This window comes from Ruditapes philippinarum, unplaced genomic scaffold (genome assembly GCF_026571515.1).
Source record: "Ruditapes philippinarum isolate M1 unplaced genomic scaffold, ASM2657151v2 ctg940_1_1_1_1, whole genome shotgun sequence".
NCBI classification, from domain to species: domain Eukaryota; kingdom Metazoa; phylum Mollusca; class Bivalvia; order Venerida; family Veneridae; genus Ruditapes; species Ruditapes philippinarum.
Window position 1 is genome coordinate 104060 of NW_026866687.1, and position 23080 is coordinate 127139.

The 23080-nt window shown below is 31.5% G+C and overlaps 1 protein-coding gene across 1 annotated transcript in view; it reads left to right on the plus strand.

Moving 5' to 3' along the window:
- Positions 1-23080, plus strand: part of LOC132733351 (uncharacterized) — a 176372-nt gene that overhangs the window by 18896 nt on the left and 134396 nt on the right. The gene's annotated exons all lie outside the window — the stretch shown is intronic.

A 23080-nucleotide genomic window follows, 5' to 3' on the forward strand; every position in this document is an offset into this window, starting at 1 on the left:
AATAATAAATGGAAAACAAATGGCAGAAGAAGTCAGTTCCAAATGTTGTCCTAGACGTCCCGTTGTGTCACACATTCTTTATTTTTTAATACGACTTTTAATACGACTTTTAAACTTTATATTTCTTTAGAAGTCGGTACCTGATTCGTTGGTGGTTTGTTTGCTTAAATGGGATCAATCATCTCTAATTTATTTTGAAAAATGAAAGACATCGGTACTAAATATGAACATTTTACTCCTAAGTAATTATCATGCTAAAAAGTTGGGTTTGTCGGCAGGACAAGTTATTTTTGAATACCCGGTCATTAAGTATGAATGTTATGTTCGAATGCAAATTTTAAAGGCGATTGTTCAAACAACAAAATTTTAATTCGTTCCCGGTTTAATTTAGTTTACCTTCAATATTGTTTCTCAAATAACCATTCAGCAAATAAATTGACAAATGTTTCAAAATAAACTGCAGAAATATATTTCAAAAAATCAATATTGTAATATTATCAATCGGAAGGTTTCATTTGGCCTTTGTTCTAGTAATCTAGCCAAGGGTTACCGCACTGGTTCGAGCTCGACGGGCCAAGATGAAATCACATGTGCGTGTATAAACAACAATCAATTATATTTTAGAAAATATTTTTTTATTTACCTTAATGTGCGTTATATGCGATTTGTCTAATTTCATCTGCACTTCCTGTCAAGTTTTTGAAAATCTTCATATCACTTCTGGTGTTGCATTACCATCGTTATCAGTTACAGTTTGTCCGTTGTTTGATAACAATTTTTTTCTTTCATTTGTACTATTCAAAATACAAAAGTACATTTCCTTGTACAAGTCAACCACTTAGATAATGCATTTATTTCGGCCACCAGGACTTTGGATTACAATTGACATATTTACATTGTTTTGTAGCACTTGAATGAGTTTATGATATTAAAACAACTTGAATCAGTGGAACAGGATAACAAAGGTTTAAAACTATGAAATACTTACTATTCATTCATAGATATATGTTTCGAACCGATTAAGAGGTTAAAAATATTTCGGTCTATAATATAAATGACATTAAAAACAGAAACAATGCAAACGACTAAGTTCTATTGGTAGATGAAAACCGAGGATGCCCCTGCGCCAGAAGTTCAAGCACGAGAAAACACGTGAGTAGGGCCGACTTTCTTCTATAAGATGCCTTATTACTCGGACTCAAATGCTTGTCATTCAATATCAAATTGTCATATTAACAGATGCACGGCATGACTGAAAATCATCAGCCTTTACCAGTCGATCATTAGATCACTCACTTAGAAATAAAAAAGTTTATTATAAGGTATTTTAAACCAAAAAAAAACCACACAGCTTTATCTCCCTATTCACGTTTCAACAGGAGTGATTTTACAGTGGTAAATGTTAGAATAAAATAAAGTTTTGATCAATTTGTTGACGAATAAAACAAATTATGTAAACAACTTTATCAGGTACAAGGATTAAATGTGTCAATCATTGTTTTAGAAATAAGGGAATCATGCTTAAGTCTAACATTAAGTGTTCCATATTTATTAACGTCAATAACGCTCTTAGTAAATATCTGTATATATGCATGCAAACTGTAACCATGCAAAATATAAAAAGAAGGCAATCTTAATGTTTTTTGGGGGGTTGCAATAGCCAACACTATCCTTTCAACTTTACCTTGGTGATATTTTAATTATGTTCATGATTATAAAATCAGCAATTTTACTAAAATTGTTTGCATATATTGTTAGGGGCAATGAAAAGCAGTTTACTAATCTGTGATATTAAAGTCTTCGACTTCTGCAAAATACAGAACAACTATATTTCTCTAATCAACTACATCAGGAATGGTTTTAGAATAAGGAAGTGTCGCAATAACGAAAACATCTTTAAATTTGACAACTAGGTTTATATTCCTAGTTACGAAGACAAATGATTCTGATATAATGACGTAGGCGTTAAATTGCCACTCGTTGTTAAATAAGTAACGTTATCTTAAGTACACACTCTTAGCTTGATTTTTAGTTTAAGTGTAGCTTATGAGTACCTATATCAATCTTATCTTTATTTGCAGTTGTTGTCCTATCTCTGATCAAGTAGCAAGTCATTTAATATTTTTTTCTTTTGCTATTATTTTTTAAGGTCAGCAATTTACATTAAAAAATCAACAAAATGGCAAAATAATGATGGAAATCGGACAAGTATCCATTTAAAAAGTTTTATATTATCATTGTTAACGAAAAGTAACTTATAACAACTTACAACTTACATACAATGTAATTCAAACAAAGGCATTCATTCATTATTTTGAAGGTTAATTAATTTTGTTATCTCTTAAGTATTGGCGCTATCATTTTTCTCCTTGTATGGTAACTTTGTTTGGACCCAGGTAAATCTCTTTTTATTCATTGTGTATTTCGTGTATTTAGTTTAAATGCTTTCCCTTGAGAATTCGTATGTTCTTATATACATTCAATCTATAACATTGGTCTAGCCTTTACAAATTTGACGGACAATAGTTGTTTTCGTCTAAAATAAGCATAGATATGCAATGATGTTTTGATATTGTCATAATTATATAATGATAACATAACAAAACATTATTCAACTTAAATACGTATACCTTAATTACGTCTTGTAACAAGTCGGCATCATACATAGAAAATGTTTAGGTAGATGTTTTGCATGTAATTATTAAGGATTTCAAGACGCTGTATAGCTTTTTGTGGCAATCTACATTACAACATCGCATACCTTATTGTCTGCTAGCAATATTCGTGCAAAATCTCTTTTGAATGCCTGTGTTATAGCTTTTCTGAGTTTAAACAAAATAATTCATATTCACATAGCTTTCGAAACGATTGCGATACAACATTTTAAACTTAAAGCGAATCACCTAAATAATTTAACTGAAATGGCAAATCAACCCAAAACACACATATTACATGATACGTTGGAAACCATGAATTTAAGTCGTAAGTATTTAGTATCAAGGATATATACATCATGTTCATAAGTATTATACAGATTTAGACATATGACGAGTTGTTAAAGCAACTTAAACCGCTTTTTGTGAGTTAATGAAATTATTTTTTCCTGACAATTCTGTTGTCTTATGAGAAAGTACTTTCGTTCAAAAGTTATACTTATTGGTGAGTATAGATCTGAAAAAAAGATATTGCGTAGTTTACGTAAAAAAGCTAGGTCGATAAAGTATCGCCTCTAAGTGATTGAAAGAATAGATTATACCAGTATCCAATAATTCACCTTTTATCTTAACTTACAAAACTAAAGTCCGCCTATTTAATATCATATAAGGGTGCATATTTTGATAGTTAAATGCAAAAAGTGTCATAAAAAGTTAAACGGATTTTTAAACAGAGAAGGTAAACTATTTTGTCATCTTTCAGAAATGAGAAAACAAAAATCATCACACCATAATTACAAGTATTGAGAAACGTAATCGGTTTTTTTTTTTAAAAATAAATTCTATAAAAATAAAAAGTTGATGCATGATAGTAACTTAACTCTTTTTTCAAATAATATACATTGAAAAAGATAAATATATTTATGTTTATTTTTTAGAATGTTGTTTCATGTTTTCAAATGTTGATGCTACTGGCGCACATTGAAAATGTTGGTAAGTAGAACATCTTAAACATAACATTTGCTGAAACAGAACATATATTAAATATTTTGTCTTCTCAATAATTTAAACATTCAGTTATTCTTTTGTCTCTATGTGCAGGTTTTAATCATTTTTCTATTTGTTTTTTTTATTCATTTAATATACGGTATAACATGCATAATAGAAGTTATGAGAAAAATACGTATTGTTTTATATTTCATTTAAATGTTGACTAATCATTAAACATACGAGAAATTGAATAGCTTTTTATTCAAATCAAACTGAAAGGAAAATGTTTTGTTGTTTTATAAGTAAATTTGTTAATCAGATATGTGTAAAGCACATACATATCCACATTGTCATGGTTGTTGCAGCTGTTCAAAGCCATGTGGAGGAGGGACCCGCAAGCAAACTTTAATGTGTGAATCTTGCAAGCTATATATAGACAAATGGTTTTATGAGGACTGTAACGAGCATTGCAACTACAATCCCCCTTATCATTCTGGAAGATGGCATTGTCCTGAATGGAGATATGGCGAATGCTGTGAAAGTATGTACACTTTAAATTATTGTGATTACGCCTGCTTCTTAGCAATTACTTCTACATGTTTTATAACTACTTTAATTGTACGAGACACATTCCTAAATCAATTTATACGGCTGATTGGCTCCTTACGTTATACGCATAATTAGATTTATTAGATTTTTTTTAGATCGTAGGTTAAACTATTATTCACTTGTCACCCAAACTGTTCTGTTACGTTCAACTTTTCTTTAGAATGAAGAATGATAATAAGGTTATGTAAATATATGTATTATATTTCTTCATGTTTATTTAGATTGCTGACATATCGATATAGCTCACTGTGTACCCAGTCAACAGATTTGTGGAGGAAATCCTGACAATATTAAATGTACGCAGTGATCTTTACTACCCTGCCGGATACGGAAATGGTTGTAAAGGTATAAACTACTTTCTCAAGGTTAGCCTTCATAATGTTTGATATAATGGCACGGTTTAACTGCTGGATTTCAAACAAATCAGTTATTTTCAAACGTTTTATTAGCAAACGAATCGTAAATAATGAGGAAGTCATCAAAATAAGGTCATGTTTTACATTTGAAACAAATTGACGCATGTAAAGGAAGTGATGGCCTGCATTATTAAACCACTAAATTATAATATATACATTAACTGAGGATTAAAGTACTTATTTCTTATTCGATAAGAAACTCAAATAAAGAATCAAGTTAAAACATGTTAGTTAGGAACATTGTTGACGTTTGGCAATGTTGTCATTTAAAAGCTATAAGTTCATAGAAACTGCTGGATATAGATTCATTACTTGCTCCTGACTTAATATTGCATGAACATCGTTATTCATTTAATTTTCATCTCTTTTCACCTTACAAGAAGTTTCTATTGTACAACTCAAATTATTACAACCGCATTGTAAATCGGTCGCTTTTTTGTGCTGTCTACAATTGTTTTGTGTAGCTGCTATTGTAAATTTGTTGCTCCTCAGTTTCCGAAAAATAGAACAGATAAAATGCAAAATATGTTTATGTACTTAATGTGTAAATGATTTTCGACAACAGGACAATTTGCATAAGTGAAAGTGCACGAAATAATGATTTAATGCACAATATGTAAATTATTCAGCTGACGAAAAAGGAACAATAAAGATGGCTATCTGATAAAATGCAATCGGACTAACATATTCGTACCCATTTATCCTGGCCGTCCGATACAACAGATGTTACTGAATTTATATATCAATTCCCACAAAATGCAAAATAAAAGATTATTGCAAAGTGATATTTAAGAATGTTGACAATTTGTGTTGAGATCATTTCATTTTTGTATTCGCCTTCTTTCAATCACCAATTGGACACATTATAATCTAGTAATCGGTGTATTTTGCGTGCTCAAAATGTTTAAACTATTTCACAAATAATTGCCATAAAGACAGCATAAATTATGACTTTAAATCAGCATAAAAATGATAATGATCCTAAAAAAGATCAGCTGCAACTAAAGACTGTATAATTATACAAATCAAATTAAAACAGGAGAATATATTATTTCAACTTGGCACATAACTATAGTCATTTTATATATTCAAGCGTTATGTCATGTTACATTGACGTACCCTAATTGTATACCAATTGTAGAAATGATTGTTTTATCGTTTTACTATTTAATACAAACAGTGTTTTGTGTGACATCAGCAGAGATTTTTTTCCAGGATTTTACTTTCCGAACTTTGAAATCTGTAAACAATGCGAAAACGGAGGTTATTTTGCAACCATTCCAAATAGTTTATGCCTTTGTCCAGACATATACTATGGATTATGTTGCAGTTATGGCAAGTGTTTCATATACATCTTGTTGTTTATTATGTAGCTGAATCTTTACATACAATATATGTTTGCTTTCCCAGCTAATACAAAGCTTGACAGTTACAACAGTACACTGTTCCGCTATTATGGCAAGTGCGTGTTGCTTGTTTGTATCTGGGGTTGTGGAAAAATTGTTTTAAAAATCTTAATTTGATTAAGGAATAACATATTACAGTAAACATTGTATATGCCATTTTTCTATTAATAAATGACTAAAAACGATTAAAAGTAGCCATTATTTATCTTTTGAGAACAAATGACAAATTACTTAATTGTATTTATATTGATCAACAATTCTAGTCTAATGGTGGGTTCGCCCTTTGAACTCAATATTGAGATAATCAGATTAGCAATCCAGTGGTCGGTAGTTTCCTTGAACGTGGCGTTTTTCACTCCAACAAGTGAATTGGCCATTAAATCTAATATTGGCCATTAAATCTAATGGACATTTGTCTCTCAATGTTAATTAAAAAAAATTGTTGTGAGGTCACCTTAAAATATTGGTAATTTCTGGCTAGGTATCCAAGGAAGACGAGTAGGTAGATCGATCGCCGGGATATGCTAACTAAGTGTTCAATTCGGTGCACAAAACAAAAACAAAACAAACATCGTGTGTATATATCATCAATACTCAATGTATATGAATAAGTATCGCAAGTCATACACACATTTTGCTTTGCATCCTCGACGGTTTGCCATATTCGCCGAGTTCCAATTAAACACCTCTTAATAGAATATTGATATTGTGTGTAATAAATACTTAATTCATTTAAAGTTTTCAGCTATAAACTTATGAAACCTAAGATTGATTTAAGCTGATATAGCGGAATAAATTACTTAAAATGGATAACGTTTTAGACCCCAAATTTGGTAAGTTTCCTCATTTACAAGACCAATATTTTATTAAGTTGTAGACATGTACACGCCTTGCATACTTATCTATTAATTCTTTTCCAAAATAATACTTGATTGTGACTTTTCGTTTACTATTTTATTTTATGTTAACGTCAATTTTCGTTGGTTTTTTTTAAAATAGAACACTAGCGTATTATCTATTCCTAGTAATGGATACAGTACGAGTTTTTCTTCGAAAGTGTCTTCTTACAGTCGTAAGAAGACAGTTTGCTAGGATAAACAACAAATTGTCCGAGGCAAAGCCGAGGATAAATTGTTGTTTGTCCTAGCGAACTGTCTTCTTAACGTCTGTAAGAACACACTTTCGATGAAAATACGAGTAACTGTATCCGACTTATACGACGTTTAAGTGTAAAGAACAGATAAATTAATCAACGCATTTAATTATAAAATTTTTAATAAATCTAACTGAAATCAAATGTATGTTCACGTTGAAAATATAAAACTATATAAAACTATAGAAAATATTTGCATGGCCTTTAAGCTTTGGGCAGTGAATGGTGTAGGTAAAATTGTATTCGCACGGAATTTTCGTGCACTTATTTCAATCGGACATAATTCACTTTTATGCATTATAAACAATGTTAAAATCGCTGCCTTCATGAGAGAAATCATTGATGTCACTCAACATTGAAACAGTCTCAGAACATGTTTTGCGTCAATAATAAATGGATAAATGGATAACGTTTTAGACCCCAAATTTGGTAAGTTTCCTTATTTACAAGCTTAGCTTAACACACTGTTCAGCTGGATATGGCCGATGATTTTTTGTGAGTTGGGATGGGACAGTAAAGGTCATGTTAATGTTGTCGACTTTTTATAATGTCAGACGATATACCAAAAAAAAAAAGAGTTTAAGAGTTTTAGAGTTTAACCATCATCCAACGAACTATTGTTAGTTTTGTCAATGCAAAAATAAAAAGTGGCTTTGTTCCTGGAAATGGCCATCCAATTGATTTCATTCATTGTTACAACTTTCAGTCAGTTTTTATGGTGTCCTGTTTGAGGCAGTTAAAATATCCCTGTTACGATTTAAGATTGACTAAATCTCTTGTTTACGCTCCACTTTTCGAAAAGTAGAAGAGCTATTGTAAATATGAATTTTGACAGAACTATGGCCCTTTGAACTTAAACAATTATACATTATTCAGGCTCATGTTTTACTATCAAGTACTAAGAACAGTCGAGCGCACTAGCTCTTGTTAATAGATAAGTAGCGAGATTAAACATTCTTTCACTATAGACACTGGTATAGGTTAAAGTTCAGGCAAAAAACATGCGGAGATTAAGGTTAATCATCGCCAAGATTTTTACATTTTGATTCGCACGAGGATTAAAGTATGAGAAAGTATAAGCATGAGACAAATTCAACGTTGAATGACGCGAAATGTTTCTTGCGAGAATGTAAAATCTTGCTACTTTATCTATAAAAGTACAGAAAGGCGGGGCAAGACTATTAGAAAGAAATATAACATACCAAGAAGAGTCCTTTAACTTGTCCAAGAAGGACACCATACATTTCAACTGTATTAAACCCACTAGGAAAGTAACGGTTATTTACAGACGTAAGAAGACACTTTTTGAATAGCTCTGCTAGAGTAAAGTCGTATAATATAAGATAATAGATTATCAGGTCAATTGGATTGTGTCTGTAAGTTTCTTTAATAACAAGTTATCCCCTTTATATGTCTGTTCCTAAAATTACATGTTAACTTGATTATGTATTTGTTTCTGAACAAAAAACATGCTGATATGTTTAATTGAATGTTTCTAGGTTCAAGTGCCTAATTGTTTTTTACTTTATTATCATAGTACGTTTACATATTTGTTTGTCTCTTACTAAACAAGGAAATGATTAATTAATTAAAAAGATAATGTGTCTATCCGTTTTTACTATCATAGCTAAAGTTAACGTTTCTAATTGGAAGTTACTATAAAAGTAAGCGTGTATGTCCGGTTACATGAAAAAAGTATTCGCGAAACTAAGACCGCTCTGCAAGGTAAAAGTTCATTTATTGCCTTTGCCGAAAAGGTGACGGCGATTATGATATTAGTCTCCGTCCGTTCATTTGTTTGTTTTTTAGTCCTACATCATTTTTACCTGGAGCGTAATATAAAAACTAATTGAGATATCTACTTGAAACTTCATAGGTAGATAGCACTTATTTAGGAGGGTAGAAGCACTTAAGAATGATAACTGTACTCTTTTTTGAGTTTTTTTTTCTTTTTTAATTTTTTTTGTGGTCGTATGTCATTTTTATTTTAGATTTTTGTCAGGAGCATTTCTTGAAGTATTTGATAGTATCATAGATGGATATATTTATACCCCCGCACAACGAAGTTGTAAGGGGGGTATACTGGAATCAGCTTGTCCGTCCGGCCGTCTCTCGTCAGGCGTCCGTCCGGCCGTCCGTCGGTTTTTCCTTGTCCGCCCAATAACTTAAGATTCCTTTGACCAACAGTCGTCCTATTTGGTATTTAGATTAGTCATGATTAGTAGATGATCTTATTGATTCTTAGGTCACTGGCTCAAAGGTCAAAGTCACAGGGGCCTTTACTATAGAAAGCTTGTCTGCCCAATAACTTAAGATTCCGTTGACCTACAGTTTTCATATTTGGTGTTTAGATTGGTCATGATTAGTAGATGATCTCTATTTTAAACTTAAGGTCACTAGGTCAAAGGTCAAGGTCACAGGGGCCTTGACACAATAAAGCTTGTCCGCCTAATTACTTAAGATTCCTTTGATCCACATACATACGATTTAAGTGAACAGTGTTTTTGAGTGAGAAGTCATTCTCAATCTAAAATATCCTCTCTTCCCCCATTGTCAAATACATGTTCTCATCAGCAATGTCTTAATTTTTGAGGTAATTATTGTTTTCTGACATGCTTCTGACAGAACCCCCATTTTAACAAAATTCTCCTAGCGCATGTACTATGACGGCTGTGGAGGCAACGCTATTGACAGGCGATTATTTTAATTTATATTCAATTACAGTGTTAAGTTATAAATCTTGGGGAGAAAGAATATCATTATTTATATTGCATTTACATGCCTTATATTTAGTCAGGAACTTAGTTTCAAGGCCTTCTTTATAAATATTACCAATACTCATTGAAACCCTAGAAAAAATTAATTCGTTTTTACGAATTATAATTTCATAACTACGAAATAATATTTCGTAAAAATAAATTAATATTTTGGAATTACGAATTAATCTTTCGTAAAAATGAATTAATATTTCGTAAAAACGAATTAATATTTCGTAATAACGAATTAATATTTCGTTATTACGAAATAATGATCTTCTTTCTCCCCAAGATTTATAACTTAACACTATAATTATATATAGAAACGAAATAATATTTCGTAATAACGAATTCATATTTCGTAATTACGAATTATTTTCTCGTAAAAACGAATTTATATTTCGTAATAACGAATAAATATTTCGTATGTACGAATTAACATTTAGTTATTACGAAATATTTCGTAAAAAACGAATTTTTGTTTTCATAAAAACGAAATAATATTTCGTTATTACGTAAAAACAAATATTTTTTTCGTAAAAACGAATTAATATTTTGTAATTACAAGATGAAATTTTATTTCATCGAGTGGGCTTTAAAAACAGTATTCTCACGAGTGGCGTAGCCACGAGTGAGAATACTGTTTTTAAAGTTCACGAAATGAAATAAAATTACATCTTACACAACAAACAAACAAATTTTCTTTTTATTTTATGCTTAAAAACAAGTAAAAACGAAATATCCATAATTTTAACGTTAATATTAAAATCTGTATTCCCCATTGAGAGCCCCATTTAGTCGGAATTTCTCATTAAAAACAAGAATTCTTGAGCTGCAAAATATAAGTCCGCCAATCAACGGTGATATTTATTCATTTTATTAAAAAAATATGAATGATCGCTTGTTTAAATAATAAAAACAAACAATTCTTGTCGGAGAAAAAGTCCAACCATCCATCCATATTTCTGTTACTTACTGCGAATTTATATTAGACCTGGCTTTGTAAAATGTAAGCGGCAGCCATTTTTTAAAGTTGTGTATTTCATGGGAGGAAAATAATTGTGCAAGATTCAGAGGGATATAATTTGGATTTGTTAGTCATACACCTTTTTAAAAGAAAGAAAACTTATTTGAGGATTGTAACAGACAAAAAATAAGTGTTGACAGATGTGAAAACATTCAAAAAAGGAGCTAGGAATATAGAAAACTTGGAAGCTTGCTCAGGAACGCTGGGTTGTTTTACTTATTTTTCGAGTGATGGCTGTCATTGCTTATCAATTTTTCGTAAGGCATACGGCAGTTATTGCTCGTAGGATACTTTAATATGCCCAAATGTCACCAAGAGCAGTTTTGCATGGGGAAGGAATGTATTTTTTAGACTGTAAAAATGAAACAAAAAAAATTTAGAGACGAAATTTGGTGATTGGAATTTGAATGAATAGAAGTAAGTTTTCTTCTTTTTATTACTTTTGACATTTAAGTTATTTATCAATTTCAGCTTTGCTTTTTCTTTACACAGCCTGACATTGTCAGAATTGTCAGCAAAAATAAAATTGAGGTATCACATAGGGAAAATCTTAAAAAAGTAGTTTCGTCATTGAAAAGTGTGAAATTATATTTTGATAATTTTCACTGTGAAATTATCAAATATAATTTTCACGGATAAATCAGTAATCCACTGAAAAGCATAAAATAAAGATGTATTATATTTCTGGTGGTTAAATTTGTTTCAGTTTCAGAATTTCCGATAGAAACGTTCTTTAAAGGATGTTCCAGTCGGTTGAAAAATGTTGTGAAATCTACCATTTGCAGAAACATTTTGATAATAGCAAATTTTGAGAACGGTGATAATTGTTTTTTGTGAGTTTAATTTATTTTACTTATATTTTTCAAGCGAAATACAGAGTATTATTGTGAAATAAAAGCGATATTTAACTGTTTTGCGACATTGACATAATGTTTATGTTTTGACGAGTTTTACACTGTTCAGTACTACATTTTGACGTAAATAGCATTTAGAACGTCTCTACAGCGTTAATGATTGACCTATGATATTGGTGTTCGCATTTTTTTTATTTAGACCATTTGCTATCATTCTAGAAAGTTATCACAAGAAAATGATTTTTATTAAGAGATCTTCAAACAAAATGGCACCGTCAATGTGTCGGTTTGCAAATATGGAGGAGGCAATAAGAACGGCGAGTTTATACGTTGTAAGATATGTCACGCTTCTAGCCTTCTTTGTTGATATAAAAAAAGTTTTTGAATATCATTCTCATTATCATCATGAGCCACCTTCGTATTACCTCAACAATTTATGGAATTTCCTAAAAATTAGGCGATATATTAATCACATTGGCATGGACTATTGCTTAATACTTTTATTAGATTTTCAAAACGCGGATATTGCTTATGTATTTTGTACTCAGTAAAGAAATATAGATATTTGATTTAATTATATCATTAAAATCTCAAAATTAAAACGACGTTATTCAGTTCCAATACCAGGTATATTCTTTAGATTCGTAACATTTTACAGACATTTAATACAAAACTAAAATTGAAATGCAAATGGTATAGTAAACTATATATATCGTAATTAACCAATTCATTGCTTAATGATTAAGATTTTTGTTTTGCATTTTGTGTTTTTACTGTCCATTTATTGACATTTACTAATTGCAGGATGGCAGCATCATAATATCTAGTTAGGAATGATTCCAGAACATTTTATCATGTTAATATGTCATCCGTATAATGGTTATTGGTAATAATGTTCCAAGTTTTTGTATTTAGGATATACATTCTTAAGCTTGGTAGCTTACATACTGCTTGCTTAAAATTTATGATACTAGGATAATTCAATTTTATGCCGGGTTAACAGTGAACGGTTTTGCTTTCGTAGATATACATATAATCTATGTTTTGTAGTCATATCGTTTCCAATGCATACTAGAGTTTAAGATATATTTTCATTCATATAAAATATATAATTATATTATTTTATTAAAACACAAATCACAACATCGTAAATAATTATTTATTTAGACAGATGAACAAGACCTTCGATACACAACTTACACAATCAAACTGGTTCTATATTTACAAATAGCACTGACATATACAATCTATAACAAACATGAATAATAAACTAATGTAACAATCGATTGAAAAAGAACAGTTTACACATACTGCATTCAAGAAGAATGAAAACAAAAATAAATTGAAAAATCAAAACACATATTGGTTCTGTGTAGGTACTTTGATTTACAAATATAAGAAGTATATGTACAAACTGATATAATAAACTCCTCTCCTGATTTATTTTTGGATTTTTTTCTGCTTTAAGCAGCCAATTAAAATTAAGGCTTTACAATATTATGATACAAAACGGTACAAAGTTTGGTCAGACTGCAGGCTGGCTTAGCTTTATACTGGATACAGAGACTAATTAGTTTTGGTAATAGCAGGTTGTTTAATACATAACGTAAATAGTAGTCTGTTTATTTACACAAATAATTACCTAACAGATAACAATCAATACACAAATAAAATGTGAACAGCAGTTTATCAAGCATCTGTAGTGAGAAATAACTTTTTCTTTCTCAGACATAACTTAATTTTAAAAAAAAATGTTTCATTCAAACATGTCATCACTATATTTAGTATATATTTGTGTTAAACTTCAGAAAAAACATGACAAATGATTTAGCAAAAACAGATATAAAGCAATATATGATTATGAATTTACATTTTTTTACCATTCATCAGCCATAAAATAATAGGAAAACGAGAGATCCACTTAAGCGTGGCAACATTAAAGCGATAGCAAATTCATAAAGAAATGTAAATAGCACAAATAACGATTTTTCGCAAAATACAGTCTAATCGTTTTGGGTGTAAAACAAATAAGCAATAGAAGTAAAGTAAACTTACTTTTTTTGCATATACATAGGCATATATTGGTCAAAAAGAAGTTAATTGTAGATAATTATATTGTTTCCGTTGCAAACGACATTACGTTCAGTCATGCTTCCGGACGTTTCTTCACTGCATGAATTAATGATATCATTCGTATGTAGGCTTTGGCCGAAAGGTATGTGATAAATTAAAAACACGAAGTGGAATCGATATTTAAACAATTAACTATTTATATACAACACAACTTCGTCACATTGGCGCAAAAGTACTGTAACTGACATTTTTTAAATTTTACAGGAGACAAAAAACTTATTTGTTCATTTTGAGTAAACCCTTTTAATTCCAAACAATAATGTTAAAATATCATTAATCAGTATTATTTAATTGGTTTTAAAGATGACAATTATTCATTTATGTATAAAAAGTAATTAGACATTCTTCTACACTTACAAGACTTTTTGCACTGTGATTTTAAACGCAAAAAGTGATATAAGTGCACTTACCATAGATTTTGCACTAACTTTAATTTTAAGAATCGTAGTTACTGCATTGCATAGACATTTAAAGATGTTTATTATAATTATACAAATTAATTGTAGGGTTTGTTTAGAATGGGTAATTGTGGATTATGAACCACATTTAATACATTTAACATATGAATGGAAGTTTAAAAACTGAATATTTTAAAATTGATTTTAAACAGTAACAGTAAGTCCAAAGCGATGTACGTTTTTACTGCCAAAGTAAATATTCATTGATCCCGACAAAAAAATGACACTGTATAATAATAAATGATGCTACATTACGCGATAGCTATGTATATATAAACAACAACCTTTGTCAAAGTTAACAAATGATTACACTTTAAACTAAACATACAACAAATGAAACAACTCACATCTAAATCATCATATTAAGCAAGATTACTTTAAAATGTCATTTTTATTGAGCACATGTTTATACATGAAACAGATACAGCTATCTGTTACGGTTTCAAATAACACAAATTAACAAAGTATTCACTAAACATGAACATATTTTCTAAAGGTCAGCATTGAAAATAAGTACATTGTTACTACATATTCATTTTATGGTAGCAAATATTGCGTTTAAATATTTAATCAATTTCTCTTTTAAAATATTCGTTTTGTATTCCATTCGATTAAGCATTATGTCTCATTAACAAAATAAATGAAATAAACAAACACTGCCCAAACATGTCTGGCTTTAAATGCTTAAATGGCTGAAGTTGAAAGCGTATGAAGTGAAATGCCCTTATAATTATGGAAACAATAAACAGTAGAAAATACAAACGTAAAAAATGAACAATCTCTAGCAATATATATAGATTGTCGACGGTGCCCGTAGTAAAAAACAAAATCTCAAAAAGTAATGTTATAAACTATTGTATACCTAGCATTTTAAGGCAAAAAGATGTAAATAAACAACGTCCTTATTACAAGAACTGTTATAATAGCGAATGTCTAGTAATAAGGACGTTCTTTTCGAAACAGGAACTTCCATGCAAATAGTTTTCATACATAAATTGTGCAATTTGTCACTGATACTTGCAAATTGTAATCACCAATTTAACAACGGCAAGTCAATTTGAGAGGTGTGTTTATCTTTAAGGTGACAACAGACACTTTCCGTGGTACTCACATAAATGTCATTTAAACCAACTTATTTTAGTAATAATTGTTATTTATTTAATCTTTGTGCATTAAATGTCGCTGATCATCATAAAAAATAACATATTTGAAAAAAAATGCCTTTGTAAATGATTGATTTTTAATAAAAATCCTAAAACTTTAAAACGTCATATCAAAAGTCATTTTTTTTTGTTATCAAACTTTTGGAAAATAAACATACTTATAATATCTGGGGAACCGTGTCTCAATTTTTTTCTATCTTTTCTCAAAAAATATTACGTAACGTCAAAACATTTTATGCGACTTTTTTTCACCATACCATATTACGTAATTAAAGATAATTAAGTCGCTGATTGAGCAAACAAAAATCCCTGACAAGGTTCCCTCCGTAAATGAATTCCCTTTCATGTGCTTTAAACCGCATGTTAATTGCTTGATTATTAAAAAAAGTTATGCGATTCAAAGTTAGTCCGAACCCGCATCAAACGAAGTGTCATAAATCGGCTGTTCTCTCTCGGACCCCTACGTTTCACGCTAAATAATTGCATAATACACAAATATCGCACCAGAGAGGGTCACAGGTTGCGGTTGCATACTCTAAAAACATTTTAATGACCCAGTGACATCTGACCAATTAAAAAGTTGCTGATTAATATCAGTTTATAACAGAAATTTCTTCAAATCTTAACGTGATTTACTGTCCGTCTGGTATCGGTCGCACATGTCACGTGACTTTCGGTAAAATTTGAGGCACTCGGTGGGGGGAAATGGAACGTATTTGCGCACCGCTAGCGGGGTATTTAATTGTTTCACTTTTGAAGGTTCGTCAGCATTATGCCGGCTCGCCACGGCGAGCCGGTATTACGTTAGGATTTTACTGAGAAACAACCTAAAACTCCGAATCCATCCAAAAATTTAATCGAGGCTTAGCTCCCAGCTTTCTACAAAATTTATCTATCAGGGCTAGGATCCAAAATTATTTAGCCAATCAAATTTGATCTTATATAGCGTCAAAAAACCTTCAATTTTCACGCCATTTTTAAAAAGCAGCAAGTATTGTTTTGAGCGCAAAGATATAATGATGATTAAAATGTTTGTTTTCATGGATTCTTTTCAGTAAATCATATTTACACTGACTGTTGATTTAGCGATTTCACCAGTCCTGTTTACTCTGTAGTAAAGTTTTCGTTTGGTTAATTAACATCATAAACGACATCTGGTTCTGTGCATTTTTTTCTTTTTCCTTTTTTCCGGTCATTTCATCCTTTCCGGTATTAAGTGTATGTATTTACTGGCCGGGATCCGGGACGCCCGGGATCTGGGATCGTATAAAGATAATAGAGGAAAAAACTAATAAACTATATTTGTGTTGATTATTGTCGTAATGAAAGGCCATTAAACGTTAAGTTTTTTTTTTATTGTATGTAATGAAAGTTAAATTGATTTAACTTTTGGGTATAGATATATTTAGAGCTATTTATTAACAAAATCACAATACTTATAATTATATGCCTAATTAATTGGAAAAAATCAAAGACTAATATTTCTTGACTTGGTCAAATCCCGGGATCCCTATATGTTTTAATACGATCCCAGCTTTTCTGAAAACAATATTCTTGAACTGTCCAATTCCTGGGATCTCTTTATTTTCTAATATGATCCCGGCTTTTCTGAAAACTATATTCTTGAAACTGGTCAATTTCCGGGATCCTATTTTTAATAGGATCCCGGGCTTTTCTGGCTGAATTGATTGACAACTTGTGTTTACTTTAGGACTTTGTATCTGTCACTTATTCCAATACTAAATAACATATTACAACTTAACTTCGTATAAAGAGACATTTTTATGAATTCTACTTATCTATATTTTTTCTGGTCAAGGTCAACGGGCCATATAGTAAATGTGCATAGACATAGGGACTTCATTCTATCTGTTTACATGCATCTTCATATATACTCATATTTCCTCTTTGTTAAACTGAGAGAACTGGCTTCCTTAACTTTATATGTCACTTTTATTTTGATTTTCGCTGAAGGCTTTTCAGCTAACAGAACTGTCATTTTTACATTTAAACACGCCCCTGGAAAGAAATTACGAAGCGAGTCCCTACTAGCTTTTTTAAAAGCTAACCTTGTTATTATATTATACCAGTGTCACTCTGTCTGTGTATTCGTGTATGAAATTCCGTCAAAATATAAATTAAAATAACAAAAAACTGAGCCTCTGACGGTATTTTAAAGGCCACGGTAGATGTACAAATAACAACGGGATATTATAAATTTTTTCCTCCAAATTGATATAAAATGCTTTCACATATTTTTAATAGAAATAAAAGGTATCACTCGATCATTATGATCTGATCTTCTTGACTTCTATTATCATGAAATCATCTATGCACGGTATAGATATCCAGTTTCTGCTGGGATATACAATAAATTCCATACTTTGTCCCCAGGTTTATTAGAACTGTGTTCGATTTACTGGCGAACAATTTTATTCAAAGCATTCACTAATAACATATATTTTAATATCTTTTTTTATTGATTCATAGAGAAATAATCATCCTTAAACAATCTAAAATGGTTTAGAAATTTGTCAGGGACACCGTACCACAAGTCATATAGGCGTTCGCATAAAAATGTTGTCTGTTTTTGTTGTTGTTTTACTTGACATTGTTAGAAAACGAGGTTGAATGTAAAGCAAACCGTTGAATCCGTACAAAAGTCCATAAACTCAATGTAATATCTATCAGATTAACGGGACAGACAAATTATTTTCACACATTATGGATATTTTAGCAACTATATTTTTAATCAACCCCGTGGTCGTGCGATTTGCCGCTATGCTTAATTATTTATGTTTCATACATTATGTTACGTACATTGGCCGACAATTTCTTATTTTATAAAAAATGACAAATAAAAGGTAGACGATATTCATAAATGATGTACGGTATTTGTACGATCTGGGATATATATATATCGTATGTCCCAGGTACGATACATGAATTACGAGCAGTATGGACCGGTAATTCACGGATATATGGAACTACCGATTTCCCTCATTGATGCCTCAACAGGGGCGGAGCGTTATCGATTTAAATTGGGGGCAGGTTACGCGGGAAAAGTAAATTAAAAAAGGTAAAAGGTTTCCGTTTTAAAAGTTTTAAAAAACCCTTTTTTTTGGACTAAATTTCTTCCCAAATTTTTAAAACCGAATGTGTTCAAAAAAAGGTTTTTTAAAACTTAATAAGCAAAAAAATCTTTATTTTAGGTATTTTTCCAGTTTATAAATTTACTTCCCTTGTTTTTCCTTAAAAAAACAATGAAAAAGTTAGAAAAGGGATGATTAATCCAAAGGGGTATATTTGAAAAATTGGGAACACTTTTATTTTCTATGTATAAACATTTTTAATTCTTTAACCCATTTTATTAGTAATTCAAAGGTATAACTTTTCATTTTAAGTGGCTTTGTTTTATGAATACATTTTGTACATCATGTTGGTCATTTAATGGCAGTAGTCCAATTATGTAATATGTATTTGCTCTATGTAAGAAAATATATCTTAATCAGAAATAGGAGATAATTGGTGACATTAAGTCCGTTATAAATGATTTGGTTCCCTATATACGAGGGTTGTACGGAAAGTGTTGAGACAATATGATTTTCTCTGTTTCTAATTACAGCTGCGAATATTATTTAAAACAAATTATAGCTTAATATGTTATTTATCCGAGTTATGTCTTTAAAACGTTGTAACGTTACTATACGGCATATTATCGTTTCCATAGCAACACCTGTCTACGCATCCTGGCGCACGGACTATTTTCTTGTTATAAGTTTTCTTACTGAATAAAAAGAGCCCCTAAAATTGCGCCAAACGTCACGAAAATTTTATGACGTCACTTCCAACTTAAGGACGTCATTTCCGCTAGTTGTTTAAGCCGTTACCGCAGATCATTATAGCAATACGTGCGCGACAAGACAACGACTATGGAAACACCGTCAAAAGAGGAACAGCGTGTTTTTATTAAGTTTTGCGTTAATCTTGGGAAAACGCCAACAGAAACTAAGCAACTTCTAGAACAGGCAAACAACGGACGTACTGTTAGTCGACCATTGGTATTTAGATGGCATAAAGAGTTTCGGGATGGCAGAAAGTCAACAAAAGACAAGGAAAGGAGCGGTCGCCCATCCGTCATCGACGATAAACTGACACTTGCAAGAAACGCGCTTCAGTGCGACCGTCGCATAACAGTAAGAGAAGTTGCGAATCTGGAGAACATCTACCTACATCAAGACAATGCGCCTGCGCATACAGCATCTGCCACTTCTCTGGAACTTGATGTTGTCGGGTTTAACCGCATCGCTCACCCACCCTACTCACCCGACCTGGCCCCAATGGACTTTTCCGTTTTTCAGGCCATCAAATCCGAACTACGAGGAATCCTGTTTGAGGACCTAGTTGAACTGCGCTCTAGACTTATGAGCATTATTGCAACATTTAAATCTGACTGGTATAGAAATGTATTCGCCAAGTGGGTAACGAGGCATGAGAAATGTGTACGTTGTGAAGGAAGATACTTTGAAAAGGAGTAGCAGTTGACTTTTCTACGGTGACGTTAAACTCTGGAAATAACGACAACGTCGGATAACGTCGTTGCGTGCGCCGGGTCACCGGTAGTGTCTGTGCCTAACGCTTTGTAGCTTTTGTATACATGAAGCTATTGTTATGAAATTTTACACTATAATAGATTAGGTATTAAAGTAATACATAGTAAACTCTTGTTTGATTTTATCTTTTCCAACGCTAAATATTGACCCAGTCTCAAAACTTTCCGAACAACCCTCGTATGTTTCTGCTATAAGGATTTAATCTGTAATATGCTTACAAGAAACGTCTGATATAATGACCATATTTTGAATGTGAGTTGGCTATAAGTATAGTTTACAGTAATAAATTTCATACGAACTTTTTGTAAATGGTACCATGCCCCGAGAAGTATCGGTTTAGATTTCAATGTGATCTTGACCTTTGAACCCTTAATGCCAAAAAATCCATTGAGGTCATCATATGACCAAAAGCAATAAATCTGTAAAACTTGAAGGTCTATGGGTTGTCCAGTTATTGATAGAAAACCATTTTGAAATACAAGACCTATGAAACCTTGACCTTTGTTCCTCTGATCCCAAAATCTTTAGGGGTCATCTACTGGTCAAGTCCAATGCACCTACCAAGTTTGAGGGCCAACAGCCAATGGGATGTCAAGTTATTGATTGGAAAATGTTTTTACCGCCATGGTCAATGTCACCTTGACCTTTGACCCTTTGACCCCATATCAAAAGGGGTCATCTGCTGGTCATGAACAATCATCATACCAATTTTGAAGTTCCTAGGCCCAAGCGTTCTTTAGTTATTGAGCGGAAACCGTTTTTACGTACAAGGTAAATGCAACCTTGATCTTTGACCCCTTGACCCTAAAATCAATAGAAGTCATCTGCTGGTCATGAACAATCATCATACCAAGTTTGAAGTTCCTAGGCCTAAATATTCCTTAAATATCACTCTGAAACCGTTTTTACCTTCAAGGTAAATATGACCCTGACCTTTAACCCCTTGACCCCAAAATCAACATGGGTCATCTGCTGGTCAAAAACAGTCATCAGACAGAGTTTTAAGTTAATAGGCCCAAGCATTCTTTAGTTATTGATCTGAAACCGTTTTAACCTACAAGATAAATGTGACATTGACTTTTGACCCCTTGACCCCAAAATCAAAAGAGGTCATCTGCTGGACATTAGCAATCATCATACAAAGTTTTAAGTTTCTAGGCCTAAGCATTCTTTAGTTATCACTCGGAAACTGTTTTTACCTACAAGGTCAATATGACCTTGACCTTTGACCCTTTGACCAAAAATTCAATGTAGGTCATCTACTGGTCATGAATAATTATCATACTAAGTTTGCAGTTCCTAGGCCTAAGCATTCTTTAGTTATCACTCGGAACCGTTTTTACCTACAAGGTCAATGTCACCTTGACCTTTGACCCCAAAATCTATAGGGGTCATCTTCTGGCCATAAACGATCATCCTACCAAGTTTGGAGTTCCTAGCCCTTAAACGTTTTTTAGTTATCACTCGGAAACCGTTTTTACCTGCAAGGTCAATGTGACCTTGACTTTTGACGCTTTGTCCCTAAAATCAATAGGGGTCATCTACTTGTCATGAACAATCATCATACCAAGTTTGAAGTTCCTTGGCTTAAGCGTTCTTTTAGTTATCACTCGGAAACCATTTTGTCTACGGACCGACGGACCGACCGACAGACACATGCAAAGTAATATACCCCACTTTTTTGAAGGGAAGGGGCATAATTATTCAAAAGAATGAGCTTGAATAATTACTCAAAGAGGAGGTAAATTACAGAAAATCCGTTAACATACAAATTGTACATATGACAGTTTCAAGCAATATCCCAGGTTATTTTGATATATAAAAAACATTATCTATGATTTCAATTGCATAAGTTCTTTTCAAGCAAACTAATATTATAGTTAGAACTGTATTCATTATTGCTTGTTTTAGTTTACTCGTTTGATTTTATGTAAGACAATTTGAAAGAAAACTTTGATGTAATGACAAATATTAATAAGTTTATGTTTCGTTTTTTGTTTGTTTTGTTTTGTGCGTTTTTTTCGCTGATTTTAACACATTTGTATAGGTTATGTCTTGGTGGTTGATCCACTAACCAGCTTTCAAATGCAATAATTGTATGAGCCAGTAATAATCGTGTGTTCATTTTTCATCCTGATGATGATACAGTAAAAAGAAACGGAATAAAATTTAAATCCGGTTTATCTGCCTGATTTTAATGATAACAATAATTATTTAGATTAGAAGCATTTTCTATAGTGGGTTAATAGGTAAATCCTGTTGTCAGAATAATAATTTACGTCACATAATAACAGCAACATAAATACGCATTTGTCCTTCCTTTATATACAAAATACAAATTAACATTTATTTGTGTCTGTATATAAAGAATATATGCTCATTCAACAAGGATTTTTTGTGACGACATGAGTGCTTACTACACATGTTCATAAAACATATACGTTCTTATTAGATAATAACGAAATAAAGTTTCAAAGATAGTATTCAAATTTGTCAAAACAAAAGACAAAGGAAACATTATAAATATATCACATTCAATTTGATTGTTGCAAATATTGTTAGAGTTCATACTTTCTGTTGTTGTCTTAAATGGTTTTTTATAAGAAAGTAACCTACAGTTGTATCAGCTTCGTGGTATATGAAAAAGTCTTCTTGAAGCAAAACATCGGTTAAGCATGTTGATTTCTATTTATTTTTCTTGAATCACATAGAAAGGTAGGCCCCTAAAGCAGAAATAAATGACAATAGATTATTTAATTTGTTAGCGCTATTATGGGTAGTATAGAAACACACAAGAAAGAAATGTCGATCAAAAAAAGCTCTAAAACTTAGGATGAATGAGATAACA